The following is a 20,093-nucleotide window of genomic DNA, read 5'->3' as shown; positions in this document are numbered from 1 at the left end:
CTCAGAGCCTGGCTGATATTCAGCAAATTGGAGAGCAGTTGTTCATCCCTGTCCAGTTAAATGATGGGAAGGACTCTGTTCTCGCTCGAGTGTGTGTGAACAACGGTAAGAGCTTCATCAGCGAAGCCATGTCCCGCCAACTCCCAAAAGCTCCAGCCATTCCCACATTCAAACTGATAGACAAATGGTTAAATGGACCTGGAAGCACCTAATTCCAAACATCTCCTGCCAAGCAGGTGTATGCTCAAAATCTCCATTGGCAACAAGAGCATAGTCCATAATTGTTGGGTCGTGCGAGACGTCACTGCCGCCTTTTACTTAGTCAGTGACATTCTCAATCGCTTTGCCATTAGTTTGGACCTAATAAACTTCAAAGCTTGGTCCCGATTAGCGGATAATCCCATGGGCTTTGATGATCCAGAAAAAGTATTTAGGTCAGCTCAATTGCTACCTTATGCAGTTGAAATTCATATCAAAGAGGAAGTCACCATCCCAGAAAGGACCCGACAATTCTCCCTGGAAGTGAAAGTTAAAAGAGGACAAAAATGGCAAAACCCTGATGCTTATATACATCTAAATGCTTCTCTCCAACAGCAAGGGTTGGGGGTAAACCCAACACCATTAGTCAACATAGAACATGAAACCATTCCAATAGAGGTGGATAACAGCGACTTAAAGAGTATTACTCTAGCCGCAGGCACTATTATTGGAATGGCGGTTGATGACTGACATTTTTCCATTGATTTAGGAAATGAACTGTTAGGACCAATCCCCAAGGACTGTTTTGACAGTGACAGTGATGACAATACAACACCAGACAGGATTTTTACCCGGCATGGGGGGAACTTCCTGGTGTACACTTCCTGCCCTTATGGTAAGGAATATGTGACTTGTGACTTCAGGAGGGATGAGGTGATTTTCCAGATCCATGATGGTTGCCTTTCCCACCTGAGGCCTCCAGTCCAAATCAGCACTCTGACCAGTGACTTCTCCACCCAGCTGAATGACTCCAGTGTTTGTGAAGCAATATCGTTTGCCTCTCGCATCCATGGAGTCCCTCACTGAAATAATTAAGAACCTTGAGTCCCGGGGAATAATTTGTCCAATACACAGCACCTTCAATAATCCGGTGCTGGGAATATTGAAGCCAAACGTCCAGTGGAGACTCTGCGCCGACCTCAGGGAGCTCAACAAACGGGTCCATACTTCCCGATGGCCTCTGCCCTACATTGACCAAGGGCTGGCCCAGATCCAGGGGTCACAGGTATTCACTGCAATAGACCTGACCAATAGATACTGGACTGTGCCTGTCAGTAGGGAGGACCAATACAAGCTGGCTTTTACCTTTGGGGGCCAGCAGTACACATGGACCCAGACTCCCTTCGGATACCTCAACTCCGGCAATGAATTCAACATTTTCCTACACAAGGCCATGCCCGACCTGGGTGCAAGGGGTAACCTGGCTTATGTAGATGATGTCCTCATCAAAAGTTCATCTGTGGAGGAACACATAGTGGAGATCCGTTATGTTCTGACCCAGTTGAGGGCCGCCGGAGCAAAACTTTCCTTTCAGAAAGCACAGTGGTGTAGAACCCGTGTTAATTTCTTGGGGCATGAGATTACTCCTCAGGTCTCTGTCCCCAGGAAAAGAAAGTGGAAGCACTTCAGAAACTGAAAGACCCCACAACTCTGCGGGAACTATGGAGCCTCCTTGGACTGACTAATTACAGCAGAAAGTTCATTGAGGGCTACGCAGAGATCACCAGACCCATGATTCATCTCCTGAAGGGGGGGGGTCAAGTGGGAATGGGGTCCAGAACAAGCCGAGGCAGTAAGACAACTCCAAAGAAGCCTCTCACAAGCGCCCAGGCTAGCTTACCCTGTCAGAAACAAGGAGTTCTTCCTGGAGACAGGGTTCTCTAATACGTGCTTGATGGCAGTATTATACCAAAAGCATGACGAGGTCAATAAAGTAATCTCCTATGCGAGCAAAACTTTATCCTCTGTGGAGGAAAAATTCAACGATTGTGAGAAGGCACTCCTGGCAACGGTGTGGGCATTGAAGAATTACCGCCCGTTCATCCATGGGGAACACATCATAGTGGAGACTCCACACCAGCCTCTGCAATATCTCCAAAGTGACAGAATCCGGGCCGGAAATGTGAGTAATTCCCGAATTACTTCCTGGATTCTGTCAATGCAAGGCTTTCCTGTGGAGGTCGGATATGGCCAAAACAAGAAGAGTTCCCTCGCGCAAGGTCTGGCTGACTTGCATGATTGTGCCAGAGAAAACTGTCTCGAGGACGAAAGTCTAAAAATCAAGGACAACATGGAGGCATACCTTAATTCCCCACACAAAGTCTTTGAAGAGGACAAGTGTGAGGGAATGCCCACTGTCTATGTGGATGGATGCTCTTACCATGTAGACAACAACGGGGAGAAAGAACTGGTGGCCGGCGTAGGGAATGCGTGGCTGAATGAGTCCCCAGAACCCTCCGCTGGATACAAAATTGGTCCCCGAAGTAGTCAGGTGGCAGAATTGATTGCTGTGCATCAAGTCATCCTCACTGCTGTCCAACATCAACTCCACGAACTGGTCATAATCACAGATTCTGATTATGTATGGAACGGGTTCGTGGAGCACCTGGTTAATTGGAAAACCAGAGGCATGTTATGTGCTAACAACAAACCCTTGAAACATGGGAAGTTGATCCAAAACATTGATGATCTGGTCACCTCGAATGAGATGACCATCTATTGGAAAATGATCAAGGGTCATTCCAAAGTAGAGGGACCAGACAAAACTGGAAATTACTTAGCTGATCAGCTGGCCAAAATCAGGGCCATCCAAGGGGATCTAATTGAGATTGAGTCCCTGTTGGGGGAAGTCCAGGTCACTGCTATCACTAGGTCCCAGACAAATGCTCACAATGATCTTTCAATTGCACAATGGAGTAAGGAGACCCCCTGATGCTGAGTTGATTACCACTCAGAAGGGGGATCCAATAATTGGTAAATTTTACCAACACATTGAGGACCCTGAGAACTTTCCCCTGACGGATACCGATTACAACGGGAAAGAGGAGTGTTGATGAAATATCCAAAAATGTTCCGGATCCAAGACGGTTTGTTGGTAAGGAAATTCCAAGCTGGCCATGATCAGTGGGTGGTTCCTACCTCCTTCCGAAGCCTGATGTTAAGTCACGCCCATGATGCAGCTACCGCCGGTCATAGGGGGTTTCATACAACACTTGAGATCTTAAGAGAGGTTGCCTACTGGCCACACATGGGCCAGGACCTCAACCAATATTTGAAGGGTTGTCTTGTGTGTGCACAATTTCAGCCAACATCCCTCACACACCGGGCGCCTCTCCAAAAGAGGGGAATGACACTCCCATGGTCAGATTTACAAATCGACTTTGTAGGCCCTGTGATTTGCTCCGCGAGGGGGAATAAGTACATGTTGACTGTAACATGCTTGTTTACCAAGTGGATGGAATGTCTTCCAGCCCCAAACTGCAAGGCAGAAATGGCAGCTGCCTTGATGATAAACCACATCTTTTCCCGTTTTGGTCTACCTCAAAGGATTGATTCAGACAGAGGTAGCCACTTCACCAGTGAAGTGATGACAAAGATGTGGGAGGTACTGGGGGTCAAGAGAAAGCTACATATTGCTTACAGGCCAGCTTCTTCTGGAGCAGTGGAACGCTACAACCAGACAATTGTGAGCATCTTAAAAAAGTTTGTGGCAGATTCTGGGCCAAGTTGGGATATCCGATTACCTCTGGTCCTAATGGCCATCAGATCTACACCTTCATCTGCAACCAAAATGTCACCATTTGAGTTGATGACTGGACGCAAGATGGTGCTTCCTCAGCATTTGCTCTACAGAACCCAAGAGCAAACGTTGATAAATGCCTCCACAACTCATGAGTATGTGGAGAATTTAAGGAAACACCTTCAGCATGATTTTGCCTATGCTCTGCGGAATCTAGAAAGATCAGCCGAGAGCATGAAGACCCACTATGATTTAAAAACTACCCAAAAGGAATATAAGGTGGGTGATCGGGCCTATTTATTCAATTTCCAAAGGAACCAGGCCAAACAGCGAAAATTCTTGCCTACATGGAAGGGACCCTTTGAGATTATAGACAAGATCTCCCCTGTGGCCTACAAGATCTGCATCCCCAAAGGCGGTTTGGCAGAGGGGGAAGATAAGTGGGTCCACATAAACCAGCTGAAGTGTTGCCATCCCAGGCACACTTTGCAGCAACTGGAGGAGTCCTCGGTAATCCCAGAGGGTACCGCTCCAGAGTAATTCAATTCCAACCCTAAAAGATCCTACATATAGCCTATCAAATTCTGTGTTTCTCAAGTTTATGTGTTCCTGTCTCTTAATTTAAAAAAATGTGCATGTTCATATCTGTTGAGTTCTAAAATATATATGCCACCCCACTATATCAATGGTGGGGGAGAAATGTCCATGAATAGGTATTGCCGCTCTTCCTTTGTCGTCCTAGGAGAAAGAAAACCTGGAGACTGGCCAAGGAGGACGATCCGGAGACCGGGAGCAGAGACCCGAGGGGCCCGGGGTACCGCCCAATCCTCCCATCAGGACCAGCAAGGAGAACTGATTGATCAACTGGAGGGAGGAAAAGATGCTGAACTGTGCCATTGCAGAATTGGAAGAAGATTATGCGGACATACCAAACGTGGGTCAAAACCTCCTGTGCACTCGACTCCCCATCGACTCAAATTCAAAGTGCAGTCACGTGGGGGGGGCTTTGTTGGGTGTCCTGACCCACGTTTGAGCTATAATGCTGCAACATTTGGTGCTGTGGGCTTAGAAAATCCAAGATGGCCAAAAAGCCCACATGTACGCCAGAATAGGAAAACTGTGCATGGAAAACATCATGATGGCCAGAACTTCCCAGAAAATGCACAGGGAAATGCATGAAGAATAGGCTGCCACCCATTTTTGCCTATATTGTGAGCACAGGAGGGCACTGCCTAAAACCACCATTGGGCTACCCACACAGTAGCCTGAAACCATTGCAAAAGGGGCAATGCTGATTGCCAAAAGCAACCCACAACTATTAGGAATTCATTCCTTCAACGGGCACAACATTATTTTACTGCAGAACCACACCAGTGCCATGTGCTGAACCTGGATAATATACTTCCATGTAAAATCTCTTGTTTGGAATGCATCCATTCAAGACTGATCCAAAAAATGGACGCAGTACCGATAAATACCTCAAGGCGGCGCTAGCGGTCTAAACTCTGACAGGGAAACTGCATGTCAGGAGTTGCAGGAGAGGCCTTTACATCAAAGGCTGGGAGTTAATTAAAATCTTAACCACATGCTATTCCCAGAAGACAATCTGATTTGATTAACAGGCCAAAAGGCTGGGAAACCTCTCACCTCCAGAGATTCACATCAGGAGTTAGAATCTCACATGACCTCTTGATTGATAGAAGGCAGACTGGCTGGCAGCCTCCTGGAGACCACACAATAGGCTCTTGCACTTGAATAGAATATGTTGATTTTGACTGTTTCCTGTCAACAAAGGCCTGCCTGCCAGCAGAGGCATGGTTTCTGACCCACCCAAGTTTCTAGGAGGAGGAGACTAACGCTCTGAGAGCTGAATTGCAGTAAAAATACAGTTTATAAAAATACTGATAACTCTTTGTAATCAAATGACAGGAATGTATAACTTTGAGAGCCTTAATTTAAAAAATGTACCTTCGATTCAAGTCCAAACTCCAATTCGTGTGATGTTCTGGGGCAAAGCCCCGCTATTTATTGACACCACAGACACTGTATTTAAGCTAGAGATATGGGAATTTACTGGAGTAGGTATGGACAGCCTGTGTATATGTGTATAACTTTTAATGAAGAACCAGGGTTGCATAACCCACTAAAATCGAAAATAAGTTGCCATTTTTGAATGCAAGCCCTCAGGAAGAGCAGATTTGGGGCAGAGACAACCTCATGTGATAGATAATATGTACATGCAATGACAAACCACTATGTATTTGAGAAATGTGTATTTTGATCAAATATAGATTTGTGTGCAATTTGACAGGGGAGTGTCCTTTCTGCAGGCCATATAATGACATCGCTCTGACACTCCACTTCTTTCCCCAATCAAGAGAGAAAGGAAAGCTTGACCAATGATAAATTGAGAGAGTGGCTGGATTAGTGATGCTGCGCACACACCCACTTTCAAAACATATAAAAGGAACATTGAAACCCAGGTGGGGGGATTGAAATCCATTTACTGCAACACACTCTGCCGGACCACACAACATCCAGAAGGCACCAGATCCAACACTTAGACTTTAAAACTCCAAAGAACTTGATCCAGAACTCAAAGTAAGGGCCTAAACCCACAGACTGAGAACTCTTCTCAGCAGGCCTCAGCATCCAGCAAACCTAACCAACTATCAACAGCCGGGCGCGCTGTTTGAATTCCCTGCTTAGAACATTGCCGGGACCGGTAGCAGTGTCCAGGAGCCGTGCAGATCAGAGCTGTGTCCGGAGAAAGCGGGACCAGGAGCCGTGCAGACCGGTGCTAGACCAGACCAGCAGAACCCAAGATCCAGGAGCAGTGCCGGTGACCCAAAAAGCAGAGCTGTACTCGGAACCGGAGACCAGATCGCTGTGAAGTGCTGTGCGCAGTGACCGGATCTGTGACAAAGTCGCCTTCCTGTCCAAAATCTCTTGTGAGTACTCAGCAAAACTCAGAACATATCCCTTAGTTTAATATAATATAATTCAATCTATTTAACCTAAGTAGAACTGTCACCTGTCATTTTCTAGCTGCAAGCTGTAACCTGTCGCTTTGAACTTTTAAAATTTCAAATCCGAAAAACAACCTTCACAAAATCGTTCATAACTCCGTAACCGTTTGTGCTAGGAACTTGATTTAACTTTCCCCTGACTTGCTACTCCTTGTAGTGCCTCCGTAATCACGATTCACTCACTCGCGAATTTTACCACGATTGCGATTTGGCCTGATTTCAGCCACCTGTAAAATCAGCAGCTTTTGCCTGAACTGCTAAAATTTTGTTTGCCTCCTAAGAACCATCCCTGAATCATTGCTAGAGTGAGCCCGAACTAATAATTACTAGATACCACTCACCCTGAACCTCCTGAAGGGAATTAAAAGCATTTTCAGCATATTTCTCACTTCATTGCCACCACATTCAAAGCACTTGGGCCTGTGTTTTAAAACTCATACCGGTTTTCTCTAAGCTTGCTGGGGGGAACTGAATTTCGTATTGTATTTGATTGCATTCCTGAGAACTGTGTGCTCCTCTTTCCATCTCCTTCCATTTCTTACATTGCATAGGGGAGGGGGATGAATTGCCAGAGAAAAGTGATTATCTTGTCTTTTGCTAAAATCATATCAAGTATTTCTGTACTGCATTTTATTCCTCATTGCTTTTCCCTTGAAATCATAAAAGTACTTTGCTACTTTATCCATCCTATACTAACTCCTCATTGATTGTAAAGAAGTGTGCTAGTGTCAGATTACCCATTGTTGATTAACATTTATAAGGGCGATATCGATTATTAATTTGTTATAAAAGCATGGTATCTATATTTCGTTTTATTTCTCAAATAAACCTTTTAGACTTGCAAAACAGAACTCCTTCTTGGCTCAGTGGGGTCAGGGGGATTCTAAGAGAGGGGTGTTATATAGGGGTAGTCATCCAGAACTCATGAACTGGACATAAAGATATATCAATAAGGGGTTGCATTCAGTATCCCAGACTAGGCATTGACTTAGCTCTAGTGTTGAATTGAATCTTCTTACAATGGCTTGATGCTCAGCCATCAACTCTGCCACTTGACTACTTCAGGGACCGATTTTGTACCTAGTGGAGGGTTTTGGGGCATCATTCACCCATGCATTCCCTACGCCGGCCACAAGTTCTTTTTCCCTGTTGTTGTCAACATGGTAGGAGCACCCATCCACATAGACTGTGGGCATTCCCTCACACTGGTCTTCTTCATAGACTTTGTGTGGGGAATTAAGATATGCCTCCATGTTGTCCTTGATTTTAAGACTTTCGTCCTCGATACAGTTTTCTCTGGCACAATCATGCAAGTCAGCAGACCTTGCACGAGGGGAGTCTTCTTGTTTTGGCCATATCTGACCTCCACAGGAAAGCCTTGCATTGACAGAATCCAGGAAGTAATTCGGGAATTACTCACATTTCCAGCCCGGATTCTATCACTTTGAAGATATTGCAAATGTTGGTGTGGAGTCTCCACTATGATGTGTTCCCCTGGATAAACGGGCGGTAATTCTTCAATGCCCACACCATTGCCAGGAGTGCCTTCTCACAATCGTTGAATTTTTCCTCCACAGAGGATAAAGTCTTACTCGCATATGAGATTACTTTATTGACCTTGTCATGCTTTTGATATAATACTGCAGTCAAGCATGTATTTAAGAACCCTGTCTCCAAGAAGAACTCCTTGTTTTTGACAGGCTAAGCTAGGCAAGGCCCTTGTGAGAGGCTTCTTTTGAGCTGTCTCACTGCCTCGGCTTGTTCTGGACCCCACCCCCACCTGACCCCCCCTTCAAAAGATGGATCAGGGGTCTTATGATCTCTGCGTAATCCTCAATTAACTTTCTACTGTAATTAGTTAGTCCAAGGAGGCTCCTTAGTTCCCGCAGAGTTGTAGGGTATTTTATTTTCTGGAGTGCTTCCACTTTCTTTTCCTGGGGACAGAGACCCTGAGGAGTAATCTGATTCCCCAAGAAATTGACACGGGTTCTACACCACTGTGCCTTTTGAAAGGATCGTTTTGCTCCAGCAGCCCTCAACTGTGTCAGCACATAACAGATCTCTGCTATGTGTTCCTCCACAGTTGAGCTTTTGACTAGAACATTATCTACATAGGCCAGGTTACCCCTTTCACCCAGGTCGGGCATGGCCTTGTGTAGACAAATGTTAAATTAATTGCCGAAGTTGATGTATCCAAAGGGAATCCTGGTCCATGTATACTGCTGCCCCGCGAAGGAAAAGGCCAGCTTGTATTGGTCCTCCCTACTGACAGGTACAGTACAGTACCCATTGGTCAGCTCAATGGCAGTGTATACCTTTGACCACTGGATCTGGGCCAGCCCTTGGTCAATGTAGGGAAGAGGCCATCAGGAAGTGTGGAACCATTTGTTGAGTTCCCTTAGGTCAGCAAAGAGTCTCCACTGGCCGTTTGGTTTCAAAATCCCCAGCAATGGATTATTGAGGGTGCTGTGGGCTGGACGAATTATCCCACGGGACTCGAGGTTCTTAATTATTTCAGTATGGGACTCCATTGATGTGAGAGGCAAACGATATTGCTTCACAAACACTGGAGTCATGCCAGGGTCTATGGGAATTGTTGTTGTGTGGATTTCGGTGCAACCACAGTCATATGAGTCCATGGCAAAGATATATTGAACATCTAAGAAAACTTGTTTCAATTTTTGCTTTTGCTCCAGATTCTCACAGGCATTAGCTAGGTTGACTCTCTCTTCAACCACAAAAGTATTATTTCTGTGCTGAATTATTTTGCTCACTATTACTCCTTGTGATTAAAGAGATTGCTTAGTGTTACATCACCCATTGGTGATCATTGTATACCCGTTAAACATAGTGTGATTAAAATTGTAACTAAATAAATAAATATTTTAACTTTGCAAACCAGCCTGATTCCTGGTTCAGTGTGACCGGGGGGTTCAAAGAGAGGGGCGTGATATGAGTGGTACATCGTTCAGAATAAAATAACTTTTAGACACAAAATAAATGAGGATTTCAGTTGTGCATTACACGCTAGGCGTTGACTTAGGTGAAGTGCCGGATTGAAATCACTTACAGATGCCTTTGTAATCGATCGATTAAACTTAGATACTGTTCATATACCACCATACCTCTCATTCCATCTGATACAATATGCCTTTCAAATTCAAAAGAAGACACTTTCCTATAAGTTTAGCCATTTCAATGGCTGTTAATAAGTCACAGGGGCAGACGTTTGACAGAATATGCCAATACCTTCCAGAACCTGTATTCAGTCACGGGCAACTATATGTTGTTCTCTCTAGAGTTTGATCATTTGGCTCATTAAGTGTTGTATCTGAGAATAATGAGGTTGTTAATTGTGTTTACAAAGAAATGTATGAATAAGCTGGAATCAATGTGGAAGCAATGGCGTTCGTATTGCTGGGAGCCGACATCAATCACCACCTGAAAATGGTCTGTACCGACTACACAACCACATTGACAATTTGATCTCACCGATATGTCCAAACAAAGCTGGTAAGGCAGTGTATGGACAACGTTATGTTGTCGCTTCGGCTGAAGCAACCAAGTGCGATCACAATTAAGTAATGACTTTTCAGATATGCTAGAATAGTGTATATTATGCCGGGAGCAGCTAGTGTTTATATTTTTGCCAAGGGGAACTTGATGGAGCGAGTGCTCCCACTATACCTTCCCTGGCCATTAGGTGATGTTCTTTGTTTGGTTGGTTGGCTTGTTGGTTGAAGTTGAGCTTCACCTTGTGACATTGTAGTCAAGGTGATGGACACTTTACTGACTTCATCTCTTGTCAGCACTGTACTTTACTGGGGCAGGAGAGTGTGCGCTTGCCCCGGCCCAAAGTTCAAGTGTCTGCAAAATATGGGTATATATGGTTGCATCTGATATTATAGAAATGTAATTGAAAAGACAAAGATAGTATAAATATTGTGCACTTATAAAAATGTCATGGTAAAAATCTATCATATGCTAATGTGCCTCACCTCTATACCTACCTCCCCCCGCTTCCTCCCTCCCCTTATATTTCGTGTTTGTCAAATGTCAGTCTTGTGTTTGTCCTCCCCCTACTTAAGACATCATAATGCAGAAATCGTACTACACTAAGCTGTGCACAACACTGTACTATAGTGATTTTGTTGGTTTTTACAATTATAACGGTAATTTGTTCTTCAAATGCTGAACCTCAAATTGTACATGGTGCACTCTATTAATTGCTCTTCTGGATCACTTTTATCTTACCACAGTTTATTCTTGACTCATGTAATGGTTCACTGCATTATGTTTTGGATGCTATGACTTTACTATTGTATACTATATACTTTAATTTTAAAAAAAATTATTAAAATAAAAAAAAACATCACTCCTAAAAGATGGTCGGAAATCATTGATGTGCTAGAGATGGGGAAATCATATATTGTTTTTTTTAAGCTCTTAAGTGAAAAGCACAAAGCAATGTCATACAGTGATGAATTAGCAACACAGCTGAAACCAATGTGTAGCTGCTTACACAAGCGAGATAAGGATTGCGCCACTTCAGCCTGAGACAAGTCTGCTCTAGGAAGAGATTTATGGTCACCGAAGCCCGATGCATTACAGCCATATTTCCAAAGGTAAGACGTGGTTAGCTTACATGAAATGCAAAAGTTTCAGGCCTGTGAAATCAGGTGTGCAGGAAATCAGGTGTGCAGCATCACTCTTTAACCTGCAATCTAATTCGTTAATATCATTGATTGATTTAATGGCAACTTCATTTGACATATTGGAGCAGTTTCAGTTATCCTACCCAGTCGTCAAAGTGGACATTGGGCCTCATTACGACTTTGGATTCCAAAATCGCGTACGGGTCCGGGTTCCATGAATGGGGAAATACCGGGCCATTCCGAGTATGGAGGGCCCGGTATTTCCTCCTTCAGGGAACCCGGGCCCGGTCCGTCCCCATTCCCATTCGAGCCCCCATAGGGCTCAATGGGAATGGGAAAGGAGCTAACAACGGGCCCATTACAAACGGGCCCGTTGTTAGCTCCCTGATCCTCTCGCGGGACCCGCTATGTATGTCTGGATAAACCAGAGGTCCAGAGCGGGTCCCGCGAAGGGACCTCGCAATAGTGCGGAGTGGGTTTAACGGCGCCGGCACCATTACCGGCGCCGTTAAACCCATTCTGCACTTGTTGTAATGAGGCCCATTTACTCTTTAATGGTTGAGTCAGACGGAACATGTGACCACCTTCTCAAGAACACTTTGGATAAGTTAATGAATTTCAGAGGAACTACCCATAAAATAAGGATTTTAGGATCATGAGGACTGTGATAAATGGAGTAGTGGCAAAGATAAGCATCACCTGATGGTTTGCAGAACATAATCTGCCAGAACCGACCGGATTTAGAATTGTATGTCTATAATTGCAAGTATGAATCCGGAACGTGTGTACCTACATGCCGCACTTCCTCTGCAGCATCTACTAATGGTGATCCTGTATCATGCTGTGCCCATCTTCTTCCTGAATCCTGTCTTGTTTCTGCTGTTTCACACTATGAGTATTATCAACAACTGCAGCTGTTTTGTCTCTCCCCTCTTGCTTCTCCACTCTTTTCACAGCTTACTCTTGATCTCTCCTTTCTCCCTTCTTTCTTCTCCCTCTCTCTTCTCCCCCCTCCCTTTCTTACTCTATGCATTTACTTTTTCAGAATTATCCTCAGACATAGTATGACAGCTACATTGTTTGTCTCCTCCCCCTCCCTCTTGTTTCTCTTCCTTCTCCTCCTTCTCCAGCATTCTCTGAAATGTCGCCAGGCCTAGTACGATAGTCACTTGTTTTGTCCCTCTCCTTCCTTCTCCTGCCCCTCACCCTATTCTCTTGTAATCTTCTGGCTCTATCAGAAATGTTGTCAGGCCTAGTACATTAGTTTCCTGTCTGTTCCCATTCACTTCCTGCCCACCTCTTCCCTTCCTTTCTGTGTCTTAGCTCTTGCACTATCTGAAATGCCTCCGGGCTGAGTACTATAGTTAACTTCACATTCTTATTGTTCAAGGCCATGTAAGAATGTTCACATTTTCCCTTGTTGCCTCCCTTGCCTAGAAGCGCTTTGAAACACATTTTGTATAGGTGCTATACAAATAAACTATCATATCATATAATACATTGAGGGAATAGTTATGTCACAGCACCCCTCCCCTTTCATGGCATAGTTTACAATTGGACTACCTTAAAAAGTTGTCCTAATGAACACTGATGAACTTTGAAGGCTTTAATGTTTTGAATCTATCGCTTAATTTCAAGGCTAGCTCTATTGGTCTGTGTTTTCTCTTTTTGTGTACTGCTAAGCCCCAGGTGTCAAGCAGGTTTGCCTTCTAAATTACAAAAGAGGAACATAAGAAACCCATTTAAACCCAACCATGAGAATAAATAAGGACACTTCTATTGCTTTGCATACTGTTTGGACCTCTAAATTGTAGTTTTAACATTTTTTAAATAGTTTGTGTGGCTCGGGAGGATAGCTCAGGGGCAACATGCTCATCTTGGAAGCAAGACAACACAGCGCAACACATGTTCGATCCCGGATTCGCGCTTAGAAACCTCTGGGTATTAAGCACGTTATAAATAACCTATCATATCAAGGCAAAATCCAAAAACAATATACGTGATACATTATTTTTCTTCTTTTTCTGCTGCATAAATGTGTGGTGATAACACTGTACAGCGGTTTCAGGGTACACATACTTTCTTTTTCAGCAGATGCTATAAGTTATCATAGGATTTTACATCATTACAATGGAAATACATGTAGAGCCATGGAGTAGTGTCCCCCAGTACGCCCTCTATTTAAAGTACCCTTATAGCAGAGCAAGGAGGTAGTGTGTTAATTGTTAATTAAAGCTGCCTTGATGTTCCACTAATATCTCATTTAGATCAAGTGAGCGTGTCCGTTCCTTTAAAGTGTCTACTCTGCATAGCATTCCTCCGATATCTGTGAATCAGTGCTTCAGCTGATTCATTGTCGTTTGTCTTGAAGTGGCCCTTGGTGAAACATAAAATATGCATGAAATAAAGGAAGAGCATATTACATCTTTCGGAGTTAACGTTTGGAGGCTGCATTAACATGCATTATCATTGATAAGTGTCCATAATGCTCTGATTCAAAGCTTTGTGTGGCATGCTTGTAGATCACACAGGTTTTAGCTCAGGCTTATGCTGCAGGAGTGTCACTGCTTGAAAGAGAATCCCTGACTCGTGATTGAGGTGCTGCCATCTCTCCCTGCAGGGACTGACATGTCAGAGAGAGTGCCTTAGAAATTCCTTCACCCTCTCTGGAGAAAATGGAAGGATTTGCACTCAGTCAGATATATTGCTGGCAGTAGCAGAGCATTCTGAGAAAGAAGGTAAATACCCCAACCTTGTGATAGTGAACATTCTTCCATGGTGAAAACCGGTTACCTCGAGTGTAACAACAGCCTTGTTACTGATTCCTGATGATTGCTGCATGTGGTATTGACGAATGCCATGTTGGTTATATTTAATCCAGATGTGCCACTTGCTCAGTAAGGGACACGTGTATTGAGTAGCTGAAAGAGAAGCTCCGTTGCATAGCATGTTCGAGCCGGCGCGTACATGAAAGACTGCTTATCAAGTTCACAGACATGTCTATTGATGTACTTTCAGGAACAAAGAGATGTATAAGTTGAAACATGTAATTTTCAACCGAGCGCTGTACTATTGACCTTATCAGGCGTAACCTATGAGGAAAATATGAGAACTTGGAGTTCCCCATGGTCTGTCTGCCTCAAAATACCCTGAACAGAGCATTCATCCTGAGACACACTCTTCAAGTCAATCTATGTAAAGACTTAGTACAATTTGGCTATATGAACTACCACCCAGCCACGAATCAGGCTTTGGATCTTAATCAAGCCCTTACAAGTCATGAGAAGATGATTCTAGCTCTTTCAAAAACCTGGATTTTTGACCTGAAACTGCAGGGCATGGGTCTACAACCTGTGGATCTCCAGATGTTTTTGACTCTGCTGGCTATGGATGATGGTAGTTGTAGGCCAAAACGGTATCCTGTTCATTCATCAACAGTAATTACTTCGAGAAATATGTGTATGGGAGAGAAAGCGGCTGGGAGAGTTTTGAGGAGGGGTAGTAATGAAGGGAAAGGGGAGGCATGGGGGTACCCCCAATAACAAAAAATTGAAGCACAATTTAGAAGTAATGACTTTGTAGTAAATTGCCACAAAGTAACTACTGTCAATGAAATGACATGGAGCTTCCCAGAACATCTATTGATATTTTGAATTGCATTCTCCCACAGATTCCTCATCTTGATAGACTCCAAAAGCATTATCCTCAAGAGACGGTAGGTTGGAAGCTTACACCAGAAAACTCTGCATGAGTGCCTTGCCAAGGTGAGCATTTCTGCCCCTGCTCTTGAAGAATGAGCCTGTTTGCCTGGTTGAACATCCTTCCCTGCCTTCTCATAGCATTCTGAAATGTGCAGAACAATCCTTGGAATTGTCTGTTTCACCACTGTGTCAACCCAAGAGATGCAGAAGGTGTGTGCGTGTGCTTTATTGTATATGAACAGCCCTGTTTTGATGTGCTACACTGAATTAGGTTTGGTATGCTACACTGCTATGTTATGATACACCTTTTCATGTTTTAAGCTGCAGAAATATGTCTTGCTATGCCTGGATCAAAGTGTTATTTAACCAAAGCTAATGAGACATTCAGCCGGTCAGATGGCACAGCGATTAGAGCGCTCGCCTTGACAACTGTGCAAAGCCTTCCGGCGCATCCTTCCAAGCTCGATAAATGAGCACCACAAGCCATGGGTAATAATAAGCAGCGCTCAGATGCCTGAAGGTTCGTAGCGCTATATGACTGCTAAATTTGTATCAATATAAATGAGTAGCCGGCGAGAGTAAAGCAGAATGCAAAACGCATTCTGATTGGCTCTCGCCGGTCCTTACCCGGCCGAGAATCCTTTGATTTTCGGTCGGGATTCCATCCGCCTTGTGCTCGGCATGGTGCGTGGAAGCCCCTCAGCCAATGAGGAGGCTCGAAGCGGGGCCATCCCCGCTTCGAGCCTCCCCACAGCTGAGAGGCTGCTTTCGCCCCCCGCTGAGGCCTCAGGTAAGCTTTTTTTCTTTTTCCCTCCCTCTTCTCTACCCCACCCCACTTACCTTCTTGCTCCTGCGTCCTGGTGGGGGACGATGGCAGCCTCCAGCAGTGTGGAGACTCTGCGCCTCCACACAGCTGGAGGCTTCCATCGTCCCCTGCCAGGAACAAAGGTATGTTATTTTTTTGTTTTTTCCTCCCCCCTTCCCCTCCCTGCCACCTTCCCAACACCACTTACCTTCTGCTTCTTTTTTTTCAGGAGCTTCGCTCTGGCCTATATCTATGGGCCCCGGAGCATTACCTGAGTCGGTAATGCCCCCGCCGCTCGGGTCATATTGCTTAAGTAAAAACCACCTACTGTGTATACTCCTTCACTTCTTTTGGCTAAGGGGGATAATATGAGGTCAGTTTCCTTGCATATTAGCTGATTAAGTCATGTTATAGCAGGCTGAAATTTCATTACAAATATTTGCTTTGGAAAGGTCGGATAGCTCAGAGACAATGAATTTGTCTTGGATGCAAGGCAATGCAGCGCAACATAGGTTTGAATCCTGATCCCGCACTTAGAAACCAGTTGCTGGTATTAAGCGCGTTATAAATGAACAATACAACACAAATAAATAAATGTCTAATTTACAGGTCCTTTTGAAACACCCTTGAAACACCAGATAGCAACTAATCTGTAATTACACCGGTTTTGACCTAACGTTTGAATGATGCCCTCTTGTGTATAGGCACGTTATGCATGCCATATCATATCATATATCTTTATCAACAGTACACAGTAACTGGAGCCCAGGCTAAGAAGGCAAGTCAAAGGCTTGTTTATCATAATTAACGGCCATTCTCAGTCCAATAGGATTCCATCCTCACACACACTAATAGGCCCTATCAGGACTCAGGAACCTCCATAAAGGATGGGCTGGGCGTCTGCTCTCAAGGAAGTCATGGTTGAAATCCAACCCTCAGTTAAATGTGCCGATATTTATTTCCATCTTTCCCATACATACAACCTGGCAGTATGTGTCCGTTTAGGGCCCAAGGGAGTAAGTAGAGGGGCTCTGCATGCTGTGACTTCTTGGGCATGGCTTTTTATATGCCTTGATAGACCATGACACTGTGCCTAGGATTTTGGAACCATGACATAAATGACGAAACCAAAATATTTGATTTTCTTGTAATCACTTTTCAGGAAGCTTTTGCAAACTTGGCAAATTTGGATTCCTGACATACAACCCCTCCCAAATGTTTTTGGGGACCTAGGGAAGTAAGCATATGGACTTTGCTGTATGTGTTTCCTTGGACATGGCTATATCATGTCCAGGCTCATCATGCCATGAGATATTTTCAGATATAGCCCCCCTTGCGTAGAGAACAGCTCATCTCCAGCTTTTTCTCTTATTGGCACTGCACCTAATAGAATACAGTTAAGTCCCATGATACATTCAGTCCAACTGTACACATCATTCCTTTACCTTTTCATTCGCATGCTTTCCTGTGAATCCCTCACTCTCATCCCAACTATCTACCAGACTTTGCTTCTCCCTACAACTAATACATGTTCTAGCATACTCCTCCTTTGCCTCTCTACCAGGCACATTTCTCTGAAGTCATAAATTATTGCTGGCGGCACTCTACAAATGCAAGATAACGCAACATAGTATTTAAATAAAAGTGCATTCTCTCATAATGAGAACATGATATTGGATTGGATTCACTTTTCTGAGACAGCGAATAGCAATTTGTCAATCAGGCCATAACGTTTTGAGAGTGGGTCTAACAATTTTGAAAACACATTAATCCAGAGAAAGCTAAGGGTAGTGCTATGAGTAAATGTTGGTCTAACCTTAGACCGGATTGGCAGTCTTACCTTAATTTGATTTAAATCTGTTGCAAAGTAGCCCCCCCTTCCTGCTTAAGAGCTAGTCTCCCCACTTCTGCACAGCTGTCTTAATTCACTAATACAATCATATTAATAAAGGAGTGGTTCAGTGTGCCTGCTATATCCGATCCTCACCCAAACATGGCAACTGTCTTGTTTAAAAGAATAGCCATAATCGCCCATTTTAAAAGAGGATTTGATCAAGACACTTTTAAATAAACCGATTTAATCCTGACATGTAAATGACCTATCGTCATCAGTGCCCCACATTACCCCAGCTTATTTAACATCCATCCAAATCCATGACCAATCTCAGATTCCTTCAATGGTACATATTATTCAATTGAAGACAGATTTATCTTTTTAGGGTGACAGAATGGAAAAGATGGTGGTTCTTTCAAATTGCCTTTTGGGAGTGGGGAGAACACCAGTAAACAATGACGTGCTGTCCTTTGGTTGGGTGTTATGTTTAGAGAGCTCTGCTAGGGTCTAGTGTTCACAATGTCCTCTCAGAAATCATCAAAGCAAAGAATTGGCTAAATATGTTAGGGGTAACTTTGGATGCTCACATGTCTGCGCACCATTGGCCCAAATCCCTTATAAGGGTGCGTTTTTCCAGCATTTAAATCTAAAATATATCATTATCTTGTCCCTATGTGTGACAGAGCCCATAAAGTGGGCACTCTTGGCAATTCTTGGTATTTCTTGGTTGGATTTTTTAAATAGCTCATATGCATGAATAGGTGGGTGACTCTTGCGTCGGCTACATATGATAGAATTTGAATCTGTGAGCTTGGTAGGAGAACTCAGGAAAACAGACCACATGCCACATTTAAAGAACACTACAATGTGCCTCCATCAAGGGGTACATTTACTTAAAATGATGCTGAATTGTAACAATGTGCCCCTCTGGCAAGGGCAAAATCTACCAGGGTAAAAATAAAAATACCCAGCTCCATTTTCCTAGTGAACCTATTCGATCAAACAGCTAGAGTTTAGTCACATAGTTCATTTAGTCTTTTCAGGGTTTTAAATACAGCGTCTTTGTTCACGGAGCTGTCTGTCCATTAGGCTTAGGTAGGAAAGGTATTTTTCCATCCTCTGAAAGAACCTTTATTGTTGGAATGTTGGTTCTCCGGTTTAAATGTGATTTCTTTAGTTTTCAAGAATGTTCCTACGAAATATCATTATTCTTTCACTATTACTCGTTCAATGCCTTAAGTCATGTGTGTGTGTGGGAGCGCGTGTGTGTGTGTGTGTTGGGTGTGTGTTTGTCTGTGTTTGCAATTTACTCCACGAACACTGAGATTTGACTGAATGTGTTTTTGTGTAGTGCATTTCCTTCCTTAAACATCTAAAAGCAAATTGCCGTTGTAGGCCAAGTGGTGGAAGGATGTTAGTGTTTTAGTTTCTGATAGGATCCAGTTGGAAATAGCTGAACTAGATGTTGGTTCTCCATACTGTAACCATATGGAGGTGGAATGCATTTCTTGGGTAATATTTTAAATTAGTATTGCCATCATAATGCTGGTTTACCACAGGGTTTGGAATTCTTTTAAAAATATGCATGGCATTGTTTTTATTTAAGAGAAATAACGAGAAACAGAGCTAGAGAGAACCATAAATAGAGAGAGAAATAAATATGATGATGCAAGGGAGGTTTGGCAAAGGCAGATAGAGAAAGTGAAATAAAAGTTACAATCCAAGAATGCACGAAGAGAGGGTTAATATTTAGATACCCAAACTTCTTCCAGGACCCTCCCTCATAGACCCATCAGCCATGTCAAATTATTCAGATCCCTGCCATATCTACTGAACTCATTTACCACTCAGACGTGTACTTCGACCGTAGGACAAAATACAGAGGATCCATAGGTTGCTTCCATTTGTTTTCTGCTAGAATACTCTCTGGTCCTACTCTCACAGATGTATACCACACCAGGATCCCTCTGATATGCAGCTGCTTACTCTAACCAGGGAATGCAGGGCTCCCACAAACATTATATACCGATACTGGACATCACCAGACTTAAATACACATCATCTCAACAAACACGGACCCAATGGTAATGGGGAATGCTATTCTACAATTCTGACGCCCTTGCCAGATGTTACCCTCACAATTCTCTGAGCATGGCAATGGGAAAGGCTACAAAGCTTCCAATGTTTTTCTAGGACCTTCTCAGGAGCACTGTAGACCCTTCACTTCCCTTAATGGGTCACATGTAGTCTTATTGATACAAGCATCAGGGGGCCTAGCAAAGGTCATGGGG

This window comes from Ambystoma mexicanum, chromosome 6q (genome assembly GCF_040938575.1).
Source record: "Ambystoma mexicanum isolate Mex_15411 chromosome 6q, UKY_AmexF1_1, whole genome shotgun sequence".
NCBI classification, from domain to species: Eukaryota; Metazoa; Chordata; class Amphibia; order Caudata; family Ambystomatidae; genus Ambystoma; species Ambystoma mexicanum.
The sequence above is the reverse complement of the archived record's forward strand: the minus strand, read 5'-3'. Positions refer to the sequence as shown.